Raw genomic sequence first — 25,702 nt, 5'->3', positions numbered from 1 at the left:
TCAGAAAGATGAACCAGATCTCTAAGAGATTTATTAAACTTGAACTATCAGTGTATAACTTCTGTGTAACTTGAGTGGAACAGTATATAAATTGGGGGAAAATGTAATACTATTGATATCTTTAATAAAATCAAGTTACCAACCTTTGATTGTTAACTTTCTAGCCTCTGATTTTTCATGTGCCTAGTGACTCCAGTTACACGAATCCACTTTTATGCTTTTTTAGGCAATACATTTTACCACCCAGCTCATCTTAATCTTCTCAAAGTCAACAATCTTACTTAGCTCAGTAATCCCCAATGGCATTGACGCTGATGAGGAATAACAGATCAGCACAACAGCAGCTCTATAATGGCATCCCTGAGACATCAAAAAGAGAGAAAATTCCATGCAGGCTATGCTACTGCAACAACTCCAAATGGAGCGTGTTCAGGAGGTGAACACAACAAAACTTGATTCCTCTCTCATGTTAAATGGCCTGCATGAGTCGGCAAGGGGCTTGGCTCTACACACGTAGGGACCCAAGCTAAACGGAGGCCCTTGCATTTTACAGTCGCCCATCTGGAATCCGTGGCCTCCTCAGTCTCCCTTTGGGAGAAAAACAGGAAGAATCCTGCATCACTCTTTTACTGCCATGGCCTAGAAGAGAAACACACTACCTCCCCCACAGCCCACTGGCCACGACTACATATGTACCTCTGCCAACTCAAAGGGATCAGGGACATGCAAGGGGCAATCAGAATATTTGGTGGGCATGACTGCCTCTGCCAGATAGTTCTTTAAAAGCTTCAACATCAGTTAGTTGAATAACTTATTCTGAAGTAAAACCTCCCTCTGCTCTTTCTTTTCAGAATCCAGACTCATACACATAGCCTTTTAAGCTCTCTCTACCTGGATATCTCACTAGCTCCTCAGACATGTTTAAACTGAGCACAATCTCCTCCGTGCAGCTTGACACTGTACGTTGTCTACCAGGATCCAAAATCGACCCAATTATCTAAGAGTGATGCCACTCCCACTGCCAGGGGTTAGTTTAAAAACAGTCATGTTAAAAACCCAACAACAAAGAAACAAACAACTTCATCCAAAAATGGGCAAAGAACTCGAAAAGACATTTCTCCAACAAAGATATATAAATGGCTAATAAGCACATGAAAAGATGCTCAACATCAGTGATCGTTAGGGAAATGCAAATCAAAAGTACAACGAGATACCACCTCATACCCATTAGGATAGCTACTATCAAAAAAACAAAAAACACAGAAGGTAAGAAGTGTTGGCAAGGATGTGGATAAAATGGAACCCTCATGCACTACTGGTGAGAATGTAAAATGGTACAACTGCTGTGGAAAACACTATGGTAGTTCCTCAAAAAAGTAAAAATAGAACTAACATATGATTTAGCACTTCTGGGTATATATCCAAAAGAACTGAAGTCAGGGTCTCAAAGAGATATTTGTACAACTATCAACCATGTTCATAGCAGCACTATTCAAAGTAGCTAAAATGTGGAAGCAACCCAAGTATCCATCATAGAATGAACGGATAAGCAAAATGTGGTTTATACATACAATGGAATATCATCCAGTCTTAAAAAGGAAGGAAATTCTAACATATGCTACAACATGGATGAACCTTGAAAACATAACACTAGGTGAAATAAGCCAGTCACAAAAATACAAATGCTGTGTGATTCCATGTATATGAGAAAAGTAGAGAGTCAAAATTAGAGAGGTACAAAGTAGAATGGTGGTTTCCAGGCACTATGGGGAGAAAGCAATGGGGAGTTATTGTTTCATTTGTACAAGATGAAAAGAACTATGGACATGGATGGTGGTGATGGCTGAATGACATTAATGAATGTACAATTAAAAATGGTTAAAACGAAGTGATGTCAGCATCATGGTGGCATGAGACACTCCCTTTGTCTCTCGCCTTTAATCTACAACTAGTGAAACATCCATAACTCAAACAAAGGTTCCTCTGCCCAACACACCAGGATGCCAGACTTCCACACATCTGTACGCCTATAGGTGGGTGTACTGGAACACATGGAGGAGGTGGAACCAGGGGAACAGCAGAGGCAGTGACCATGATCCTGGCCCCCCAGCCATGGCAGCTGAGCCTGCAACCCCAGAGAACCTAGTAGCAGGAGGGGAAGCAGGGTACATGGCCCTGGCCTCCCAGCTGCAGCAGCACCTACAGCCAGGGAACTGGGCAGCAGCAGCAGGACCTGCGACCCTGGTTCTTCCAGATGCTGCAGTACCCACGTCTCCAGCCCCCCTCCCACTCACAGCAACAGTGCCCATGAACCCAACAGCCCTGGATGTAGCAGAGGCACCCAACTCATCACCCCATCCTTCCTACTTGCTCTGCCACAGCAGCTGCCTGCAACGCAGGCGACCCTAGACATGGTGGTGACACCCACCATCCCAGTGTTCCCAGCAGTGACACCAGCAGCGGCAAGGCACCACCAACCCCAAAGGCACAAGCAGTGACAATGAGGGCACCAGGAAACACATCTGACAGAGAGGCAGTGGAGGATGGAAAGTGCCAATTCTCAAATATAGCCAGAGGCAGCTCAGGTAAGAGAAATTCAAAACTTGTAATATAGCACCACCTACTGAAAAACAAAAGAAAAGCCTCTAATTACCAACCTGCTGAATTGTTAGAATCAAATGAAAAAAGCTTTACCTAAAGAAGAAAGGTGTCTGCTACTTCAAAAGTGCCAGCAGAAGAACAACTCACCGAGCACCATGAAAAACCATAACAACATAGTATCACACACACACACAAAAATGACAATCCTCCAAAACTCAAACTTAAAGTCATCGAATACTGCAATCTAAATGACAGACAATTCAAAATAGCTGTCATGAAGAAACTCAATGAGCTATAAGAAGGATCAGAAAGGCAGTTCAATGAGCTCAGGAATAAAATTAATGAACAGAAACAATACTTTGCCAAAGAGACTGAAACTGGAAAATTTTAAAGAACCAAACAGAAATTCTGGAGCTGAAGAACTCAATAAATGACATTTTTTCAATGCATTAGAAAGCATTGGAGGGACTTCCCTGGTGGTCCAGTGGTTAAGACTCCTCACTTCCACTGCAGAGGGCATGGGTTCAATCCTGGTTGGGGAACTAACATCCCACATGCCACGTGACACAGTCAGAAAAAAAAAAAAAAGAAGAAGAAAAGAAAAGAAAGCACTGGAAACAGAGCAGACCATATGAGAGACAGAATTAGTGAACTTGAATATACAAATCTAGAAATGACTCAGGAGAGAGAGCTATGATTTTTTAAAATGAGGAAATTCTAAAAGAACTATCCATTAGGAAAGGCAAGACGTGTTGGAAAGGCAAAATAAGGATAATGGTATCCGAGAGGGAGAAGGGAGCAGAGAGTTTATTTAAAGAAATAATAGCTGGGAACTTCCCAAATCTGGGGAAGAAACTAGATACGAAGTCAATGAAGCCAAAAGAATATCTAAATCTGTTGACGCAAAAGGACCTTCACCAAGACACACTATATTAAAACTGTCAAAAGTCAATGACAAAGAATGAATTTTAATAGCAGCCAGGAAAGAAAAAGACAGCAACCTACAAAGAATCCCCATTAGGCTATCAGCAGATTTCTCATCAGAAACTCTACAAGCCAAGAGAGAGTAGAATGACATACTCAAAATACTCAAAGATAAACTACTATCAGCCAAGAATATTCTATCCAGCAAAGTTATCCTTCAGATTTTTAGGAGAAATAAAGGCCTTCTCAGTAAACATACTTTGAGGGAGTTCATTACCACTAGACCCGCCTTACAAGAAATGTTGAAAGGAGCTCTTCTACCTGAAATGATAAGGCAAAAGTACACAAAACTGAGTAAGGTAATAATCAGAAAGGAAAAATCAGAAAAATTCAACTCTATGTCAGAGTAGGTTGTTAAGCACTTAATTATAACATAAAGGTCAAAGGGAAAAAAAGCAGTTAAAAAAAAAAAAACTATAGCTACTCAATTTGGTAACAAACTCACAACATAAAAAGGGATAACTTGCAACAACAAAAACATAAAAGGAAAGAACAGAACCCCTAGATGTAAATGAAGACAAGATGCTATCTCAGCATAAAAAGGACTATTTTAGCTTTGAGACATTTCGTACAAATCTCACAATAACCACAAAAATAAATCTAGAGCAGAGACATGAAAAAGAGGAAACTGAGAAAAACATTATAGAAAACTGCCAAACTAAAATGGTAGACAGAAACACAAGGAAAAAGAAAAAAAGGAGAAATAGAGCAACCAGAAAACAAAAGATAAAATGGCAGTACTAAGTTCTTATTTATCAATAATCACCCTAAATGTAAATTGATTGAATTCACCAATACAAAGAGACAAGTGACTGGGTGGATTAAAAACAACACCAAACCATATGCGGCCCCCAGGAGAATCATCTCGGTTCTAAAGACAAACATAGGCACAAAGTAAAGGGATGAAAGATGATACTCCAACCAAATGGCAGCCAAAAGAAAGAGAGCAGAGTCATACTTACATCAGATAAAACAGACTGCAAGCCAAAAAGGGCAACAAGAGACAAAACTGTACATTATATAATAAAAAAAAGTGACAATCCATCAAAAAGACATACTTAATATTAACAGTGAATATATATGAACCTAACTTAGGAGCACCAAAATATAGAGAGCAATCATTTACAGATCTAAAGGGGGAAATTGTCAGCAGTGCAATAATGGTAGGGAACTTTGATACTCCACTTACATCAAGGGATAGATCATACAGACAGAAAGTCAATAAGGAAACATCAGCCTTAGATAAAACATTAGACCAAATGGACTTAACAGATTTAAACAGAATAGTCCATCCAAATGCAGCAGAATACACATTCTTCTCAAGTGCATATTCTCAAGGATAGACCATATGTTGGGACACAAAACAATTCTAAATAAATTTAGAAGACTGAAATCATATCAAGCATCTTTTCTGGTCACAGTGGTATGAAACTAGAAATCAACTATAAGAAGAAACCTAGAAAAATCACAAATGTGTGGAGACTAAACAATATGCTACTAACAAATATTGGGCCAATTAAGAAACCAGAGGAAAAATCAAAAAATGCCTGAAGGCAAATGAAAATACCAAAATCTATGGGATGCAGCAAAAGAGGAAGCAAGAAAAAAGTTTATACTGCAATACAGGCCCACCTCAAAAAACAAACAAAAATATCACAAATAAACAATCTAATCTTACACCTGAAAGAACTAGAAAAAAACAAAGCCCAGAATTAGTAGAAGGATAGAAATAATAAATATCAGAGAAGAAATAAATGAAATAGAGACTAAAAAGACAATAGAAAAGATCAATGAAACTAAAAGCTGGTTCTCTGAAAAGATAAACAAAATTAACGAACCTTTAGCTACACTAAGAAAAAAAGAGACTCTGATAACAGATACCCCATAAACACAAAGGATTATAAGAGAATACTATGAACAGCTATATGCCAACAAACTGGACAACCCAGAAGCAATGGATAAATTCTTAGAGGCATACCACCTTCCAAGACCAAATCATGAAGAAAAGGAAAATCTGAATAAACCAATCACCAGTAAGGAGATTAAAACAGTAATCAAAAACCTCCCCAAAAACAAAAGTCCAGGACCAGACAGCTTCACAGGTGAATGCTATAAAACATTCATATGAGATTTAATACCTGTCCTTCTCAAACTCTTCCAAAAAATTGGAGAAGGGAATGCTTCCTAACTCATTTTACATGATGCCAAAAGCAGACAAACACAACACACAAAAAAGAAAATTACAGGCCAGTCAATATCTCTGATGAATATAGATGTAAAAATCCTCAACAAAATGACAACAAACCAAATACAACAATACATTAAAAGGATCATACATGATGATCAAGTGGGATTTACTCCAGTGATGCAAGGATGTTTCAGCATCTGCAAATCATTCAACATGATATACCACATTAACAAAATAAAGGATAAAAATAATATGATCATCCAAATACATGCATATAAAGCACTCAACAAGATTCAATACCCATTTACGTTTAAAAAACTCAATAAAATGGGTATAAAAGGCACATATCTCAACATGTATATATGCCATATATGCCAAACCTACAGCTAACATCAAACTCACTGGTGAAAAACTAAAAGTTATATCAAGAACAAGACACAGATGCCCACTCTCGTCACTCTTATTCAGCAAAGTATTGGAAGTCCTAGCCAGAGCAATTAGGCAATAAAAAGAAATAAGAGGCATTTAAATTGAAAAGGAAGAAGTAAAACTGGCACTATTTGTGGATGACAAGATTTTATACATAGAAAACCATAAAGACTCTACAAAAAAACTACTAGAAACAATACACAAATACAGTAAAGTTGCTGGGTACAAAATCAATATACAAAAATCTGTTGCATTTCTGTATATTAACAATGAACAAGGAGAAAGACAAACTGAGAAAACAATCCCATTTACAATCACAACAAAAAGAATAAAATACCTCAGAATAAATTTAACCAAGGAGGTGAAAGACCTGTACACTGAAAACTGTAAGACATTGTTGAAAGAAATTGAAGACGATACAAGGAAATGGAAAGACAGTCCATGCTCACTGGATTGGAAAAATTAACATTGTTAAAATGTCTATATTACCCAAAGTATAATCTACAGACTCAACGCAACCTCAACATTTTTCACGCGTCTGGGACAAACAATCCTAAAATTTTTATGGAACCACAGAAAACCCCAAATTGCCAAAGCAATTCTGAGAAAACAGAACAAAGTTGGAGGTAGCACACTCCCTGATTTCAAGTTATACTATCACAAGGCCATAGTAATCAAAACACCATGGTATTGGTGGAAAAACAAACACACAGATCAAGCAAGAACTGGGAGCCCAGAAATAAACCCACACATATATTGACAATAAATTTATGACAAAGGAGCAAGGAACATACAATGGAGAAAGGAGAGCCTCTTAAATAAATGGTGTTGGAGAAACTGGGCAGCTACATGCAGAAGAATGAAACCAGACCTAACTTACACATACACAAAAATTAACTCAAAATGGATTAAAAACTTGAATGTAACACCTGAAACCATAAAAATCCTATGAGAAAACATAGGCGGGCTTCCCTGGTGGTGCAGTGGTTGAGAGTCTGCCTGCTAATGCAGGGGACACGGGTTCGAGCCCTGGTCTGGGAGGATCCCACATGCCGCGGAGCAACTAGGCCCGTGAGCCACAATTACTGAGCCTGCGCGTCTGGAGCCTGTGCTCCGCAACAGGAGAGGCCACGATAGTGAGAGGCCCGCGCACCGCGATGAGGAGTGGCCCCCGCTTGCCACAACTGGAGAAAGCCCTCGCACAGAGACGAAAACCCAACACAGCCAAAAATAAATTAATTAATTAATTAAAATGAATAATGCTTAAAAAAAAAAAAGAAAACATAGGCAGTATGGTATTTGACATCAGTGTTAGGAATATCTTTGTTAGTATGTCTCCTCAGGCAAGGGAAACAAAGCAAAAATAAACAAATGAGACTACATCAAAAAGCTTCTACACAACAAAGGAAACCACCAAAAAATGAGAAGATGACCTACCAAATGGAAGAACATATTTGCAAATCATATCCTCAATATGGGGTTAATATCCAAAATATATAAAGAACTCACACAATTCGACAACAACAACAAAAAAACCAGATTGAAAAATGGGCAGAGGATTTGAATAGACATTTTTCCAAAGACAATATACAGACGGCCAACAGGCACATGAAAAGATGTTCAACATCACTAATTATTAGGAAAATGCAAATCAAAACCACAATGATATATCACCTCATGCCCATTAGAATGGATAGTATCAAAATGGCAAGAAATAGCAAGTGTTGGAGAAGATGTGGAGAAAGGGAACCCTCACACACTGGTGGCAGAATGTAAATTGGTAGCAGCCACTATGGAGAACAATACAGAGATGACTCAAAAATTTAAGAATAGAACTACCATATGACCCAGCTTTTCCACTTCTAGGTATTTATCCAAAGAATATGAAACACTAATTCAAAAAGATAAATTCACCCCTATGTTCATGGTAGCATTATTTACAATAACCAAGATATAGAGACAACCTAAGTGCCCATGGACAGAAGAATGGATAAGGAAGATGTGGTATTTATATGCAATGGAATACTACTCAGCCAGAAAAAAAGAAAACGTAGTTATCTCCGACAACATGGATGGAGCTTGAGGGTATTATCCTAAGTGAAATAAGTCAGACAGAAAAAGACAAATACCGTAAGATTTCACTTATATATGGAACATAAAAGAACAAAAACAAAATAAACAAACCAATCTAAACCAAAAAACCACACAGATACAAAGAATAGGTTAGCGCTTACCAGAGCAGAAGGGGGTGGGGGGAATGGCGAAATGGCTACAGTGGGTCAACGGTACAGGGACAGAAAATTTAAACTTTTGATGGTGAGCATGCTTTAGCATACACAGAAGTCAAAACGTAATGTTGTACACATGAAATTTACATAAAGTTATACACCAATGTTACCTCAAAAAAAGGTTAGGATATTAAATTTTATACCACAATTAATAAAAAGAATAGTCAGTCATGTAATCTAATCTGGGCCAAAGACAAGTGGGAGGAAGTGGTCTAATGGAAGCTTTTGAGAATGAAGCTTTCAGGCTTTTGTAAGAGAATTTCTGAAAAGGTTTTCTCTATCCCACTAGATGTGAACAAAGACAAACGGAGCCTGACTCCTACAGGCTGCCACCCGTGACCATGAGGAGGATCAGCTTCCGGATAAAGCCATCCATGTGGAAGGCAGAGCTGAGAGTCAGGGAACATCTGAGCTTTGGATGACATCATGAAGCTTCTTGATCAACCATTCCTGAAGCCCACTTACCTCTGCACTCTTCAGTAACGTAAGCCCACGCATGTCCATGTTGTCGGAGCCCACCTGTTACCTGAAACTGAAAGCATCCTATCGGATACACCTTCCAGACCAGGTCCTCCTTCGGACATCCATACTCGATTCCATCTGTTCAAAACCTTATCCCGTCCCCTCCCCTCCAGCTCCTCCCTCCCCACTGCCCATCCCCCCACACTACCATAACCAAGAAGCTGCACAGACCTAGTGATTCTCTCTCCAAATCTGTGCCCAGAATCTAAGACAAGTTTCCATCCAGATCATCGCCCCTCGTGAACACTTCCACGTTGGGTTTCACCACTGGTGGCAGCGCTTCCGGCTTTTCCCCCTTCAAGTCATAGGCTCTGATAAGTCCCTCCCCTAATTCAAAAGTCAGCCAGTGCTTATTCATTATCCCTTAAGTTAGGCGCAAACTTCTTGGCCTAGCATTTAAGACTGTCCATAACCAGGCCTCAACCCACCTTTTTGGTTTTGCTTTTCCTCCGTTTCCTCTACTTTCATCAACACTTCTAGCCACTGTCCTATCCACACCTGATCCCTACAATTTTTTTCCTTGATTCAAACTGTTCTACGGTTTCATTGTCTCCTGCTGCTGATTTTCTACCCGTTGTTCAAGGCGAAACATAAAAGCAACTTCAAGATCCCCTCAATCAGAGGTAATCTTTCCCTCCTCAGAGCTGCTATATCGTCTCTCTTAAGCCAGTTATGTGACGTTACTATTTTTAAAAATGGTTCAATCTCCTTTTTATAATATACAATCCTTACGGCAAAGTTTGTTTTACTTATACTGAACTTGCCAGGTCCTATAAGGCCTAATCATTGGGAAAGCCAGAAACAGCTACCCTCTTGACAAGTCACAGACAGGATACCTGGGAATTTCATTCCAAGAGAGTCGTAAGCTTCGAGGAGATCAATATACTGTCCTCTGAGGGACCCAAAGGTGGAGTCACTTTCTTTTTATAGGATCATACATCTAATCAAGAGTCCCTGATTCATATGTCTATAGGAGCCAGGAAAGGAACTGTTAAGGGGCATAGTGCATGCTTCTAATTCAAATATACATTCCACAAAAGAAAAAACTAGACACATAAAAGTTATTCATTTCCCCAAAGAAATATACCTTCTCTCATTTTCTTGGAATTCACTGTCTGCCCCTTCACTCACATTTCCCCTAGACTGACAGACAGGGGTACAAGAATTATTTTATTGTACCATGAGAAAACCAATAGTACAACAAGGATAAATGGTAACTGACACTTGACCTCAGTGTCAGGGAAACAACAGGGAGTGACAGAGGGTGTACCAAACAGGAGACCACCTGTCTTGCCCAAGGTGGTTGCTTGGTATCACCAGCTCCAACTAGCATATGCAGGAGCCAGCCCAAAACAGCCAGCCTTCCAGATTTTTCAAGAAAAGCTACCAAAACAGATTGGTTATGTAAAATCTCCTTAATTTTAAAATGTTGGCAGACACATCATTTATATCAAAACCACTGTCTGAATGAATATGATATGGCCTAAACTAAACACGCTGTATGCCAAATATAACCAGCAAGTGATCCATTCGTCTTCTGTTTACCTGAAATGGGTTCAAGGAAAAATATCAGGACTGTGGTAATAACTCAGAGTGAGTAAACAGTACTTCTACCAGAATCAGAAAAGCTGGTGCCCCAGGCATTTTATAACTAGCTAGGCTTTGATCTTAGGAAGAAGGAATGAACAGACAGCTTTATAGCCCAGCACCTGACTTTTGGTTGAGGGTATACGGTGGAGAGGCCTAGGGCTCAAAGCTGTTGGGAAACTGAGGCCAATTAACACAAGGTGATAGGCAAATCCCCTTGCACTTGGTAGGATTTTTAAAACCACTAGACTTCCCTGAATTAATGTTGGAAATCATTCCTTCCAAGAACATGTCAGAAAAAGAAAGTGTTACCCCACTGAATTTATATGGCATGGTAGAAAATATCTACTGTACTCCAAATGTATTTTTCTGCAAAAGTAATTTTAAATCTTTCTGATATAGGAAAATGTGTGGTGCCCATAAAAAGTTATGAGTAACATTCAAAGAATTTACACATTTCAAAAATGAATTTTACTGATTATGAAAATTTCCAAAGAAGCTTCTCTGGAGGCTTAAGCTCACTAATGATGTCACAAGGGAGACTTGGGAAGACAAACATGCAGATGGACCAGGATTTCATTAATCCTCAACAGTGCAGAATTGCACTTGGCAATATTTCAGATGTCTTCATGTGATGCTCAGGATGAAAGTTTCAAAACAGTTTTTCTCCTGCAAATTTTTAGTTTCTTAACATCTAAGGAGAATCCAATTAAAAATCACTCAACTCTCCAAATTCTGGTTTCAAGAAATTAAGATTCTCTCCATACATCCTCAATCTCCAGCACCTAGTCACACCTGATAAAATGGTATAATAACTATCATAGTATGAAATGTCAACCAGTCGGTGAGGTATATTTTCGCCACTATGAGCTCATTCACGAAACAAGATGAGTGTGGAGCAAGATGCTCATCTGATGGGAAACAATGATTGATGAAAACAGCCACGGCCACTGCTCGCAGGAGGCTGACAGTACAGTCAGGGAAACAAACAAGCAAACAACCCTGCCCGATGTATAATTAGAAAGCATAAGAATTTTCAAGAAAGAAACTTAAAAGTTGCAGTGATACCATCTGATAGAGAGATGCCATGTAGTCTGTTAATGAGGGAAGGCAACCTTCAAAAAAGTGAGCCACAGTATGAAGCATGGTAACACAAACCAAACCATGCCAAGGAGAGGGATTGGCTTTCATTCATTTACAAATATGTACTGCCTGCCAAATACGTGTCAGTCATTGTGTTAAACATTAGGTCTATGTCATAGGGAATAGAATTTAAACAGTCCCTGATAACATTTACAATCTACTGGGGAAAAGGAACAATTTTTTTTAAATAATAATAAAGTAAACCTACTGGGGGAAATGAAGAAAGAAGGGGAAGAAATCATTGTTTAACATGGGGGAGGGGTTAAAAAAGAACAGGATGGTCTGAATCAGAACAATAAGAGGGTTTCTACTTAACACTGGCTGGGGCAATCTCTCTGGGTCTCTAAAGGGTCATTTAAGCCAAGTCCTGAAGGATGTCAAGAATACGTACAGAACATTGCAGGAGGGGAGTACCGTACAGCCCAAAAGCACTGAAGCAGGAGGGAACTCGGTGTTAAAGGAACTGAAAGAAGACCAGACTGGAAGGAGAAAGTGGCAACACGTGAGGTGGAGAGGACAGTAAGGGCCAACTCATCAAAGCCCGGAAAGCCATGGTAAGGAGTTTAGATCTTATTCTAAGAGCACTAGGAAGGCAGTGAAGGGTTTTAAGACTTGAAGGAACATGACTCTATTTGTGTTTAAAAGAACACATTGAAGGGATCAGGACCGGGAGGAGAGAGATGAGTTAGGAGGACACTGCAGTTATCAGGCAAGAGATGATGGGAGCGTGGTGAAGGTTAGGAAGGTAGAACGAAGAAAAGTGAATCAAATCAACATGTACTGAGGGTAGAACTCAGAAGCCTACTGACTGGTTTGATTGGGGTTGTGGGGGGAGGGAAAGGAAGTTATTAAGTTATCAGGCATGTCTCTGGTTTAAATAACTGGATGGCTGAGCTTAGAAGAAAGGAGAAGAACAAATGAGACTGAGAAAATAAAAGTTTTAGATAAGTTATATATTTTTTAAAGTCTATGAGCTGTTGAAGTGGATTTCCATCCAAGTGGAAATATCAAGCTAAAGTTTGAAGAATCTAGTGATTGAAGGGGAAAAAATCTGATCAAAAATATAAATTTGGAATTCTACAGACGATACTTAAGGTCATGGACACTGAGGCTCTCGCATAGGAAGGACACAAAGAAGAGATAAAGGTGCTCCCAATTTATTTTTATTTATTATTATTATTATTTTTTTTGGCCATGCCACTCGGCTTGTGGAATGGGATCTTAGTTCCCCAACCAGGGACTGAACCTAGGCCCTCAGCAGTGAGAGCGTGGAGCCCTAACCACTGGACTGCCGGGGAATTCCCAAGGTGCTCCCAATTTAGATGCAAAACCAGCCTTGAGAATTCAAAGGGACAAAGTAGAAAGGTAGTTCTAAGGAACTGGGGGTGGGGAACATGGCTAGTTATTGTTTAATGGTTACAGAGTTTCACTTTGGGAAGCTGAAAAAGTGCTACATGTGGATAGTGACCGATGGTTGCACAACAATGTGACTATACTTAATGCCACTTAAAAATGGTGAAATTTTTACGGTAAATTTTATGCTTTGCATCTATTACTACAATTAAAAAACAAAAAAAAAAAACAGAAAAACTAAACCTTGAGAAATTCCAGCATTCACGCATTGGGTAGAATAGGAGATGCTGAAAAAATAAGAGGATAACGAGTTTCCAGAAGGATGGCAGACGATGAAGTCACAGAAGATGAATGAAAAGCTCAAGACTGAGCCACATACAGGGAAAGTCCTTCAAGGGAAAAAGAACTGAAAGCTACTGAGAAATGACATCAGATAAGACTTGTACGTATTCCTTATATTCTTGAAACACCGAGATCACAGGTAACCTTGACACAACCAACTAGGGTGAGCACAGGAGTTGGGGTGAGTTGAGAAGAGAAGGGGCTTTGAAGAAGTAGAATATCATTAATAGACAACTCTTTCAAGTTTTGTTTCTAAAAAGCAGCAGAAAAACACAACAGTGGCTGGAGAGGAATGTGGGGGTCTAGGGAGGTATGGCAACGGCAAATACCTACCCCAGTTGTCCACTTTCCCCAAATCAGAACCTCCGATTTTTAGCTGCCTTCCTTGAAAAATAGGTGTGGCCAGGTAACTCAGTTCTGCCCAGGGACATGTTAGCAGATTCTGAGAAATCTCATCATCCAATGAGTGGACGTCTTTTGTCCTTTCTTCCATTCTGCTGATTGGACTGTGATTTCTGAAGTTCCAACTTGGATTATGAAGATAAAAAGACCATAACCTAGGAGTGGGAAACTGTACAGGGAGAATCGATTTGGTTTACTGAGGTCTTGGGGGAGCGCTGGTACCACCCCAGACCTGCACTGTCCTGCTACACAATTCTTCCAGGAGACGTAATCCTCCAACTTATTTTAAAAACGATCATTTTGCTTTGCTTCGATTTTCTGCCGCCACAGACAATTCTAATCCCAACTGATACAGGCAGTTTTTGTCTGTCTTCAAAATGGGAGACACCAGAACAGAACTGTGGGTCAATGGGAATGATCCGATTAGAGAGACTGAGCCAAGACAGAGGAGGATACAGCCTAAGGCGCGAAGCACGTGCGACGTGCAAACCCAGTGTGGTTAGAAAGGTGAGAACCAGCGAAGAGACAAGAGTCAAATCCTGCAGAGCCTTGCCAACTACGGTCAGGATTTTACTTTTTTTATCCTAAGAGCAATGGGAAACAACCAGACATTTTTCAATACGTAAGTAACATGATCTAATGTGTGCTTTTTCAAAGATCCCTGACAGTAGTTTGGAGAAAGTAATAGAGGGAGAGCCAAGAGAGGTGGCAAGAAAACTAGTTAGGTTACTTTGGCAACCCGGATGAAAATGGTGATGGCTTCCAACAGGATCGTGATTCAGCACTATGGCAAAGTGAGTAAATGTGAAGAAGGCAGTACTGGCAGGACTTTGTATATGATGACGTGTGAGAGCTCAAGGACACGAAGCAGTCAAGGTCATGACTTGGACAGCACTTTGAAGGGTGGTGCCACTCACTGACACAGGGACTTGGGGAGAAGACACAGTTGGGTAACCTCAATTTTGAATACACTAACTTTTAAGCTCCTGAGTTAATCAGATGGAAATACCCAGCAAGTAAATGGCTTGTTCTCAGCAGCTTTACTCATAATAGCCAAAAATGGGAAACAGTCAGGAAATAGATAAACCTTGGTGGGTTCCATACGATGTAATACAACTTATTAATAAAAAGGAATGAACTACTGATATACGTAACAATACAGATGAAACCCCAAAACATTATGCTAAGTGAAAGAAGTCTTACACCACAGAGTACATACTGTATGTTTCAAGATATGTTCTAGAACAAAAAAATACTAATCTTTGATTTAAAAAAAAACTCAGAAGAGTGGTTTCCAGAACGGCTGGGGTGTGATATTCAAGTGGGCTGAGGGGAAGGGGTAGGAGGAAACTTTTTCAAGTCACGGTTTATATCTTCATAAGAGTTTGGGTTACACGGATTTATATTATACGTCTGTCAAAACACAGTGAATGCTACATTTATTTTAAATTTGAAAGCAACAAAACACCATGAACAAATACTGAATGCCAGTTATTGGTATGCATGTGCTGTCTGCACATCAGTCTGAAATGCAGCAAAAAGATGGATTCATGAATAAATAGAAGGCTGGATAGATGATCCATGTGTGATGAAGCAAATATTTAAAAACTGTAGAATGTAAGTAGTGGGTATATGGTATTCCCTGCATAATCCTTTCAACATTTTTGTATTTTTATAATAAAACGGTAGAAAAGCCTTAAGTAACCAAACAATGCATTTCTATAAAAGCATTAACTAAAATTTTACAATAATATAGACAAATGTACTCTTCCTTACTTTCCTTCACATCTTCACTTTTATTGTGAATCCATGAATGTTGACTACTAAGGAATTTGTAACCAATTCAATCACCAAGAAAATTAATATTTTATGCCATATGAAATCATTATCAAGGGCCCAAAATATGGACTTCGCAGAAAAAGGGTTAAGCAGAACTACTGTAATGCATTTTAAGCAATGAAACCATGATAATTCAAGAAAAAAACTGCGGAAGTTCCAGCTAATACAGGGAAAATAATGGTCATTCTGAATTATGTAACATTTTAATGGATACTATTTTCTTCCTTTTTTTTTTTTTTTTTAATTTTTGGCTGTGCTGGGTCTTTGTTGCTGCACAGGCTTTCTCTAGTTGCGGCGAGCGGGGGCTACTCTTTGTTGCAGTGCGCGGGCTTCTCACTGCAGTGGCTTCTGTTGCAGAACACGGGCTCTAGGCACGCGGTCTTCAGCAGTTGTGGCACGTGGGCTCAGTAGTTGTGGCTCGTGGGCTCCGGAGCGCAGGCTCAAAAGTTGTGGCACAGGGGCTTAGTTGCTCTGCAGCATGTGGGATCTTCCCGGACCAGGGCTCGAGCCCATGTCCCCTGCACTGGCAGGCAGATTCCCAACCACTGTGCCACCAAGGAAGTTCCTGGAAACTGTTTTCTTATTTTCATACATTGGTAGGTCTTTAGGACCTATTTAAGAAGTAGGTAACTAACACTGGCATACCAAATGTCACACTGTGTTACTCATTAATGTTTTTTTTTTTTTTATACTGTTTCCCTAGGAATACTGCTTATATCCTTAATTTCCACTACCAAACACAAGTGTTTTACTTAAGGAAAATTCCTAGGTCATTCTTTGCAAAAAGTAGTAACTATAAAATTATTAAAGGCTTAGTTAAATTTTACTAAAAATATACCTTCAAAAAAAAAAAAAAAGTCAAACTGTCCCCTTTTTTCCCCCCTGCAAAAGGGTTGACGGGAGATGATTCAACAAAAGAAGTCCAGGAACTTGATTCCTGAGGAGCCAGATAGAGCTCCAGGGCTGGCTGAGGGGAGCCGATGGCATGCAGGGGCAAAGACGTGACTTCTGGAGAGCGCAGAGGACGATCCAGGCCTGGTCTGAAGCTGCATAGAAGGCCTGGGTTAAAAACAAGGTGGCTGCCAGGGCTGGGGGCTGGGATCTGGACAGGCATGAGCGCCTGACCAGTTTCCAGAGGCAAGAGAAGCTCCAGACTAGGGCTGGCACGTGGACACCTGCTGAGGTGTTCCAGAAGACAATGACCATGATGATGCAAGAGGCCGAGAAGAGCAGGGAGAGGTGAAAGAGAAGGGTACCCGTCATGTGGCTCAACAGCACCCACAAGCCCACCAAGTGCTGCTTCTGAGTCTCACATTTCTACTGGCCCTTGTTGATGCAGGGCATCCACTTAACTCTGCCTCTCCGGTACCTGGCACCTTCCCTACCAACTCCACTGGCTCCTTCAGGCCAGGCAGGCGAGCGGGGGTGAGACCTAGACCCTTATTTCCTTTCTGGGGTGCAATAGGGCAGCATTTTCTTGGGCCGGTACAGTGCAGAAGCAGAAAATAGAGCTACCGAGGCATGGGTGGGGGCCAGGTACAGCAAGTAGGTGATGAACATGGTCTCTGGCAAGCTGAGATAGACAGGACAAATCAGACATGGATGAGGGGGTGCCAGTGGCCAGGAATAAGTCATACATCGTGAGCAGAAAGGTGGTGTAGCCCAGGAGAAGTGTCATCATCTTTCTGCCAACAGGAAGAAGCTGAAGGCACTGATGACAAACAGAAAACCACCAGGCACCAGAAGGTTCATCATGCAGAGGCTGGACCTGTGCTTGATGACCACCTGTTCAGATGAAAGGGCCGAAGAGGAGTGTGAAGTTCTGTTCATCAAAGGGGAAACAGAAGATGTCCAGGTTACAGATGGGGACCTCTCACAGTGGCTTCTCGTATTTGATGGACCTTCACCGTTGACATAAACCATGAGACCTGTAGGTACCTGATCCACACCCATGAACTCCTCAACGAAGGTAATCTAGAAGCCACAGGCTCTCAGTTGCCATGCTGAGCTTCCTGATGCCCTCATATTCCTCTGGGTTCCACCTGATGAATGGATTGTATGAGATCATATTTAGTCACAGGAACGACGTCATCCGTTGAAGCTGTGCATCCACTTCCAGGATGGTGGACAGGGTGAAGGAGATTGTTGACACGAGTGGGATGCTGTAGCTGATGACCGGATGGAAGGCTTTCTGTCAAACAACAGGATCTACACCGTGCTGGTCAGAGCCTGAGTGACTGACAAAGTGTTTCCTTTCTCTTGAAGCAGCAGGTAGAGAAGGAGGCAGAGGAAAAATCCTTCCCGTGGAGCCAACCTCTTTCCATCTTCCTCTCCTAGGCTCTTCTCTGGAGACTTAGTGATGATGTTGACTTTAACAGACCACAGGCCACACCTTGAGCCCTAGCTCAAATTATCCTTTTAATTAAAACTTTTAATCAAACTGTATTTTCAAAACCAACAACAAATTAAAACACTCAATATCAACTCTCATTCATGTATTCAACCAATCCTTACAGAAAGCTTCTTATGTGGCAAGCACTACTGTCAATACTATATAGGAAAAGAGTTTTCATTTAGTAGCATAAGTATTTTAATTACATACTCACTGCTTGGGAAACTATAATGTATTGCTCATTTTCAGCAGTGAAGTTTTTAACATATAGTCTGGGGAATATTATAAGACAAGTAGCTTTCCTTACTGTACATGCTATCAGCTTGGACCTTTCCTGTACAAAACTTTTGATAATCCTTTTAAACTCCGAAAGAAAGGTTTATTAATCCCTCAAGAAAACATCTAACCACTATCTCTTCTTAGAGCCCCATTATTAAAGTAAAGGAGAAAGAAATGGCTAAGTGACCACAAGGCTGGTCGCAAGTCCTCAGTTTGTAAATTCTTCTCTGGTCTGATCAGGAAAAATACTGAACTAGTTACACCCCCCCCCCCCCCCCCCCCAGTTTTAGAGAGGGAAGAGAAATCTTATTTTACAAGTTGATGGGTCCTGGTTTGCATACTGAAACTGGCCCAAAGCAAAGTGCTTTCAATAAATGGGGTAAACAAACACCAGGACTCAATGTTATCAATAAAACTGAGTTTTCCCAAACAAGAGAATGTCGAGTTACACACGCCAGCCATTTAAACTGATGCAATGCTTGGAATGCGTGTTCATTAAAAGGGCAAATGAAGTCATGTAAAGCTCAAATGTGGCTACTGGGGTACAGGCTGTTGTGCTTAAAGGAAAATGTCAAGATTGTTTGCGACGGGGGTCAGACCTAAAGGTGAGACTCAGAGCGCTGTGAATTCATCTGGAAAAACACTGAGCAGAAAGTTGAAGTGTGAAACTTTATCGATATCTTCCCTTTCTTTTATAAGGACATTCGGTGAAGATCAGAAGCCCACAACAAGAGGACTTCACAGAAGAAAACGCAAGGAAAAGTCGTTACAACAGCTTTTTGTATAAATTGGTGTACCTGACCCAAGGCAATAATATGCACTGACTGAAATCAGAGCATCTAAAGATGATATAAAACTCCATTTTCTCAAGCTAAAATGATTCAGGGAATCTTCCAAAAGAAGTTTTACTTCCAGTCTGCACCCTGTGCATTTTGTTAAAAAGTGGAAGACCATAAAATATTTAATTCTGTGCTTACTGCCAATTTTCTACTTATTACGTTCACACCAAAAAGTAATTTACAGTAAGTCAAGATGAGACAAAGGAAAAAAACATTGATGGAGCACCTGGTATACATCAGCACTTCATAAACACACACACGAGCTCCACTTCAGCCATGTAACCTTATAAAGCAGGCGTGATCCCCTTTAACACTTGAAGAGGAAGTTTAGGGAGATTAAAAAGCTTGCTTGGATCATGTAGCTGTGAGTCAGGAGTATCCTTCGCTCCTGGTTTTGTCGTCAACTAGCTATAAATCCTATATATTTATAAGTCACCTCTTTGACACTCTATTCTCTCATATGCAAAATAAAAAGACTCAACTAAACATTTCCATTACGTTAAAAGGTGAATTTGGTTTCTGAGGGACTGATGCTGGATGCCCAGCCTTCTTTCTCCCCCCAACCCCTCCTCCACCTCTACCCTGTCTTCCATGCCTTGGTCCCATTTCACTCTTCTTCACCCATTCCACAAGAAGGCAGTAAAAGGAACAGCTCTCCTACCCTAAAAGAGTACTTAAAAGTTTTGATACTTGACAACACATCTAATTTTTAAAGGAAAAAACATCATGAACAGAGAAATTAAAACTACTTCCACTTTTTGCTATATTTTTTTCATGATTACAGTGAACAAATGAGAACTGACTTCATAAAATTCCCTCAAGTGCCTCACATCTTCACTACAAAAAAATAAAGAAATCATTATGGTGATTTCACAGTAACAAGTTTGGTAGACATGGAAGCAACCTAAATGTCCATCAACAGAGGAATGGATAAAGAAGATATGGTATATATATACAATGAAATGTTAATATTAGCCATAAAAAAGAACGAAACAATGCCATTTGCAGCAACATGGATGGACCTAGAGACTGTCATACTGAGTGAAGTAAGTCAGAGAAAGACAAATATCATATGATATCACTTATATGTGGAATCTAAAAAAAGGTACAAATGAACTTATCTACAAAACAGAAATAGAGTTACAGATGTAGAAAATAAACTTATGGTTACCAGGGAATGGAGGGGAGGGATAAACTGGGAGACTGGGATTGAGATATACACACTACTATATATAAAATAGATAACTAATAAAGACCTACTGTATAGCACAGGGAACTCTACTCAATACACTGTAATGGCCTATATGGGAAAAGAATCTAAAAAAGAGTGGATATATGTATAACAGATTCACTTCTCTGTACACCTGAAATTAACACAACATTGTAAATCAATTATACTCCAATAAAAAATTTTTTTAAAAAGTTTGGTAAAGAAGCATCATTAATAGCAAGTGAGAAATTGTAATGTCTAGGCTATATTTAAATGTCATTCTTTGTGAGTTAGCTCTTAAAGAACTAGAAGGCCAAAGGGAATAAATGAGTAGTTTCTTCTGTATCCTGTTTATAATCCACAGAGGTACAAAACTCATCGCAATTAGGTAGAAAATAAAATCCTAGTTTGGCAAGTAGTCATCTGTGCCTTCCTTGAAACTGTCAAGCTGCACTGAATTGAGATTTTTCCATCTGGCCTAATTGTGAACCTCTCTTTCTAGTTCATTATTGAAAAGGGAGAGTAAGCTATCACTTCCAATATATCTGTCAAAGGAGCTTAAATATTAAATAGAGAAGACAGGAGCAAATAGGAGCAAATAGAGCAAATGGCTGAGGTTTCTGTATTTTAAATTCCTTGCAGAGGGGAACTCAAGGGAAAAACAAGCGTATACTGAATAATTCACTGGGTATTTGAGAGGAAGCATGAGGTTAACATTTGAATGCCTAATATGGGAAACGCCAAGTGGGAGGTTTTCTGTAGGTTGCTTCATTTAATCAGGTCTTTAGTCCTGTAAAAGGTAGGCATTACTATCCCATTTAACAGGTAAAGAAAGAGACTCAAAAACTAGGTAATTTGCCCAGTGTCACACAGCTAATAAATACTGATGATGTCTCCAGCTCAAATACACTTGAATATAAACGGAATGAAAAGTCTTTATACTACCTCCTCCCACCTTTTCTGTGCTTGGCTAAGGATTCAAAACTACATGATTATGACACAGTTTATCAACTGCTACAGCAAGAGGGATGAGAGGATAGCATATAGAACTTGCACTTCCAGCAATAAGGTAAACCGGATACTCAGATAAAGCCATTTAAGTAGAAAACATCTTAAAAAATAAAAATGTATTTTAGAACGTAAGGAAATTCTTTAGAGATCAGAAATGATACAGAAAGAGATAAGCAGAAGTTGGAGTAAGCATTTGCCACAGAAATGTCCATTATTACTTGGTAGCCTTTAGCCTGGATTTTAACACACCACGATCAGAGAATAGAAAATAAAGTTCACATCAAAAACACTCACATAAAGCCCCAGAGGTTGAAATAAAATAAAACTCCCCCTTAATGATGGACCATGGTGATGAGTGCCTGGCTTTTCCTTGGTGGAACAAGGGAAAAGAGAGAAAGTCTCCCCGATAATTTTTTTTTAATTTTATTGAAGTATAATTGCTTTACAATGTTGTGTTAATTTCTGCTGTACAGCAAAGTGACTCAGTTATACATATGTATATTCTTTTTCATATTCTTTTCTATTACGGTTTCTCACAAGATATTGAATATAGTTCCCTGTGCTGTACAGTAGGACCTTGTTGTTTATCCACCCTATATATACTAGCTTGCATCTAAAACAGCATTTCCTTTTGTCCAAGCCCAAGGCCGCTGGTGGCTTTTAGCTCATGGTTCTGTTTGTATGACCAGCAGAGCTAAGAACTGCAGTGTGCCTGGGACTCCCCTCTAAGCAGCACACTTCCCACTGCCCAGCACAAAGACACAACACCAGAGTACAACAAACATTATCAACAGCGTTTTTTTCTCGAGTGTATTCATCTAGCAGTTCAAATTCATTTTTCAAGTTTCCTATAAGCAGTTTCTCTGTTAAATTTGACTCCTCAGACCTCACGTGGACTCGTCACTCTTTTTTCTTTCCCTAGTAAATTAGATTTTTATTTTGTTTTGGAAATAGGATTTTGATTAAATTTTGTTTCCTTTGAAAGAATAAAGCAGTGTTCACACTTTTTTTCTTTGACGTATAGCTGACTTACAATGTTGTGTTAATTTCTGCTATACAGCAAAAGTGATTCAGTTATACACATATACATTCTTTTTTTAATACTCTTTTCCATCATGATTTATCATAGGATATTGAATAAAGTTCTCTGTGCTGTACAGTAGGAACTTGTTGTTTATCCAGTCTACATGTAAAAGCTTACATCTGCTAACCCCAACCTCCCGCCCCCTCCCTCCCCTATCCCCTGAGAATTCTTAAACCCAAGTCTATATTCATACACCCTTGGTGACAGAATTCACAAACAAAACAAATTAGTTTAAAATGGCCTTAGGCTAAGGCTGTGCTCCCAGGCAGAGAGACAAATACTATTTGGAGCAAAGGGATTTAAACATAGTCTTCAAAAAAATCTCATGGATAAAATTCCAACAAACATGAGCTCACAATCAAAAAAAAAAAATCACTAAAGATGTGAGAGGAAAACCTATGAGTAGTGAGGAATAACAGAAACAATAAGCTACAGAAAAAGACCACCAAAATAATACAGATATTATAATAATTGACATAGACCATTTATGCTTAAAGATGTAAAAGAATTTATCAAAAGTATGTTGAAGGAACAAGATACTATCAAAATTAATCATACAGATTTCAAAAATAATTAAAATGAGAGGGCAGGAACACTGAGAAAGCCCCTTTCCTGAGGCTCAGGCACAGAGGGCCTGCCTAAAACTGAGGCTGAGGGAGAAGGGAGAATATCAACTCACCCTCTACCCCACTGTGAACCTGAACCAAGTAACAAGCAACAGCAGTTTACTGCAGGGGAAGAGGCAAGAACACAGAGAGCGCCCTGCGGCCCAGGTATGCAGTACTGACCTGAAAATCGAGGTGGATCAGGAACACTGAGAAAACCTTCCTGTGCCCCAGGCCTCATACTAAGCTCAAGTTAGCAGCAGGCCACCACTGGGGAAATTTGAAGCCTGTTTTGTACTCATAGTAAATATAGCAACAACAAAATTCAAATTCAGCTCAACTACTGACAATATTGACACAAACACCTACATTAAGGGCCTGAAGGAAAAAGAGAAGTTACCATTTATTGATATTAATATTATTTACCTCAGTCTCCGTTGTCCTTTAGCACACAATACCTGACATTCAATTTAAAAATTACTAGACACAAAATGAAAAAAAATAGAGCCACTGTTAGTAGATGACATAGTCAACAGAACCAGACTCCAAGATGACCCAGATTTTCTTAAGTATCAAGTATTTAAGGGTATTTAAAATAGTTATAAATATGATAAGGATCTAACTGAAAAAAAAATGATCAACGTGTACATAAGCGGGGGAGGTAGATTTACTACAGAGATGAAAATTATATAAAAAGAGTCAAATGAAAATGCTTAAAATGCAGAACAAAGCCACAGACTGGGAAAAAAACGTTTACAAAACGTATCTCCAACAAAGGGCCTGTGTCCAGAACACTTACTACTCAATAAATAACCCAATAAAAAGTTAGCAAAATGTTGAACAGACACTGACGCCACATGAATGGCCAATAGCACATGAAAAACTGCTCGGCAACACTGGTGATCAGAAAAATGTAAATAAATCCACAAGGAAAAATTACTAAGGTATCCACTAGAATGGCTAACATTAGAAAGATGGACAGGGATTCCCTGGTGGCTCAGTGGTTGAGAATCTGCCTGCCAATGCAGGGGACACAGGTTTGAGCCCTGGTCTGGGAAGATCCCACATGCTGTGGAGCAACTGGGCCCGTGAGCCACAACTACTGAGCCTGAGCGTCTGGAGCCTGTGCTCCGCAACAAGAGAGGCCGCGATAGTGAGAGGCCCGCGCACCGCGATGAAGAGGGGCCCCCACTTGCCGCAACTAGAGAAAGCCCTCGCACAGAAACGAAGACCCAACACAGCCAAAAATAAATAAATAAAAAGATGGACAATATCAAATGCTGACAAGGATGTGGAACAACTGCAACTCTCATGCATTAATGGTGGGAAGCCAAAATCGTACAGCCACTTTACAACACAATTTGGCAGTTTCTGATAAAGTGAAACATACACTTACCATATGAGCCAGCAATTCCACTCCAAGGCACTTACCCAAGAGAAACAAAAGCATATGTCCACACAAAGACCTGTACGTGAATTTTATAGAACCTTCATTTATAACAGCCATCAAATGTAAACAACTCAAATGCCTAAGGACTGGTGAATGAACAACAAAAAAGTATACAACAAACATCGACTCAGAACAAAAACAATAAACTACTGATATACCCAACCACCTAGATGAATCTCACAAGATTTACTGTAAGTGAAAGAAGACATAAGACTAAATACCACAAGATTCTAATTAAATGACATTCTGAAAAAGTCAAAACTGTAGCGAGAGAAACAGATCAGGGGTTGTCAGGTGCTGGAAGCTGAGGGGAAGGAAACTGTTCTTTTAACTAAAACTTATAAATTGAATTTTCAAAACCAACTTACAAATTAAAATATCTTTCATTTATTTACTCAACAAACACTTACTGAGTACCTACAATGGGGCGGGCAGTACTCTAGACACTGCACAAAAAAGAGGTTCTTTTAGTTGCACATGTTTGAATTTTCGGAAAAGTAACTGATGATCCAGGTTTTCCATATGTGTTGACAATGTTTATCGGTCAGAACTCTTAATATCTTCTCCATCTTCTTACCAGATCATTACGAATATCCTGTATTTTATCATAATTCATTATACATTAGAGTTAACCATATGAAACTGCAGTATAATCAACAAAATCGTTCTTTTCCTATGTTCCCACAGATAAGAATTCAAATAGGAAAGCTGTAAAAGTAATCAGTGGTCATGTCACACCTTCTCATTGTAATGCAAAATAATCAATGACTGAATTTCAAGTCAACACACCAGATATTTTGGGCTAACTTTTTTTCCACTTTTCAAGAATTCTTCCCAAAATCCCGACTGAAATGTGTTATTCGTCTCACAAACAGAGATGATTGCTATGGAGATTCAGCTGACTTCTGGTTTCCTATTTCTAATGTAAGAACTAAAGGACAACAAAATTACTCCCGTTTTCAGTTAAAAGCCTTATATTTAACCTCCTTCTTTATCCTTAGTGGAAAACATGTGACAATCCTTCTTAAAAGGTTTATTTCATTGAGGCATTTTAAAATGGAATATACCTATAAAAAAATTAATGTACTTTCCAGAATCAGAAAAATCAAATGGAATATCCTTTTGTTGAAGAAGCAATTTTACGTGGCATAATT

The 25,702-nt window shown here is 39.5% G+C and overlaps 1 protein-coding gene and 1 pseudogene across 4 annotated transcripts in view; both read right to left on the bottom strand.

Moving 5' to 3' along the window:
• BICC1 (BicC family RNA binding protein 1) overlaps positions 1 to 25,702 on the bottom strand; it is a 305,324-nt gene that overhangs the window by 139,532 nt on the left and 140,090 nt on the right. The gene's annotated exons all lie outside the window — the stretch shown is intronic.
• On the bottom strand, positions 14,135 to 18,002 carry LOC102999329 (5-hydroxytryptamine receptor 3C-like; annotated as a pseudogene).

Source organism: Balaenoptera acutorostrata, chromosome 16 (assembly GCF_949987535.1).
Source record: "Balaenoptera acutorostrata chromosome 16, mBalAcu1.1, whole genome shotgun sequence".
In the NCBI taxonomy this organism is placed as follows: domain Eukaryota; kingdom Metazoa; phylum Chordata; class Mammalia; order Artiodactyla; family Balaenopteridae; genus Balaenoptera; species Balaenoptera acutorostrata.
The sequence above is the reverse complement of the archived record's forward strand: the minus strand, read 5'-3'. Positions and strand labels throughout refer to the sequence as shown.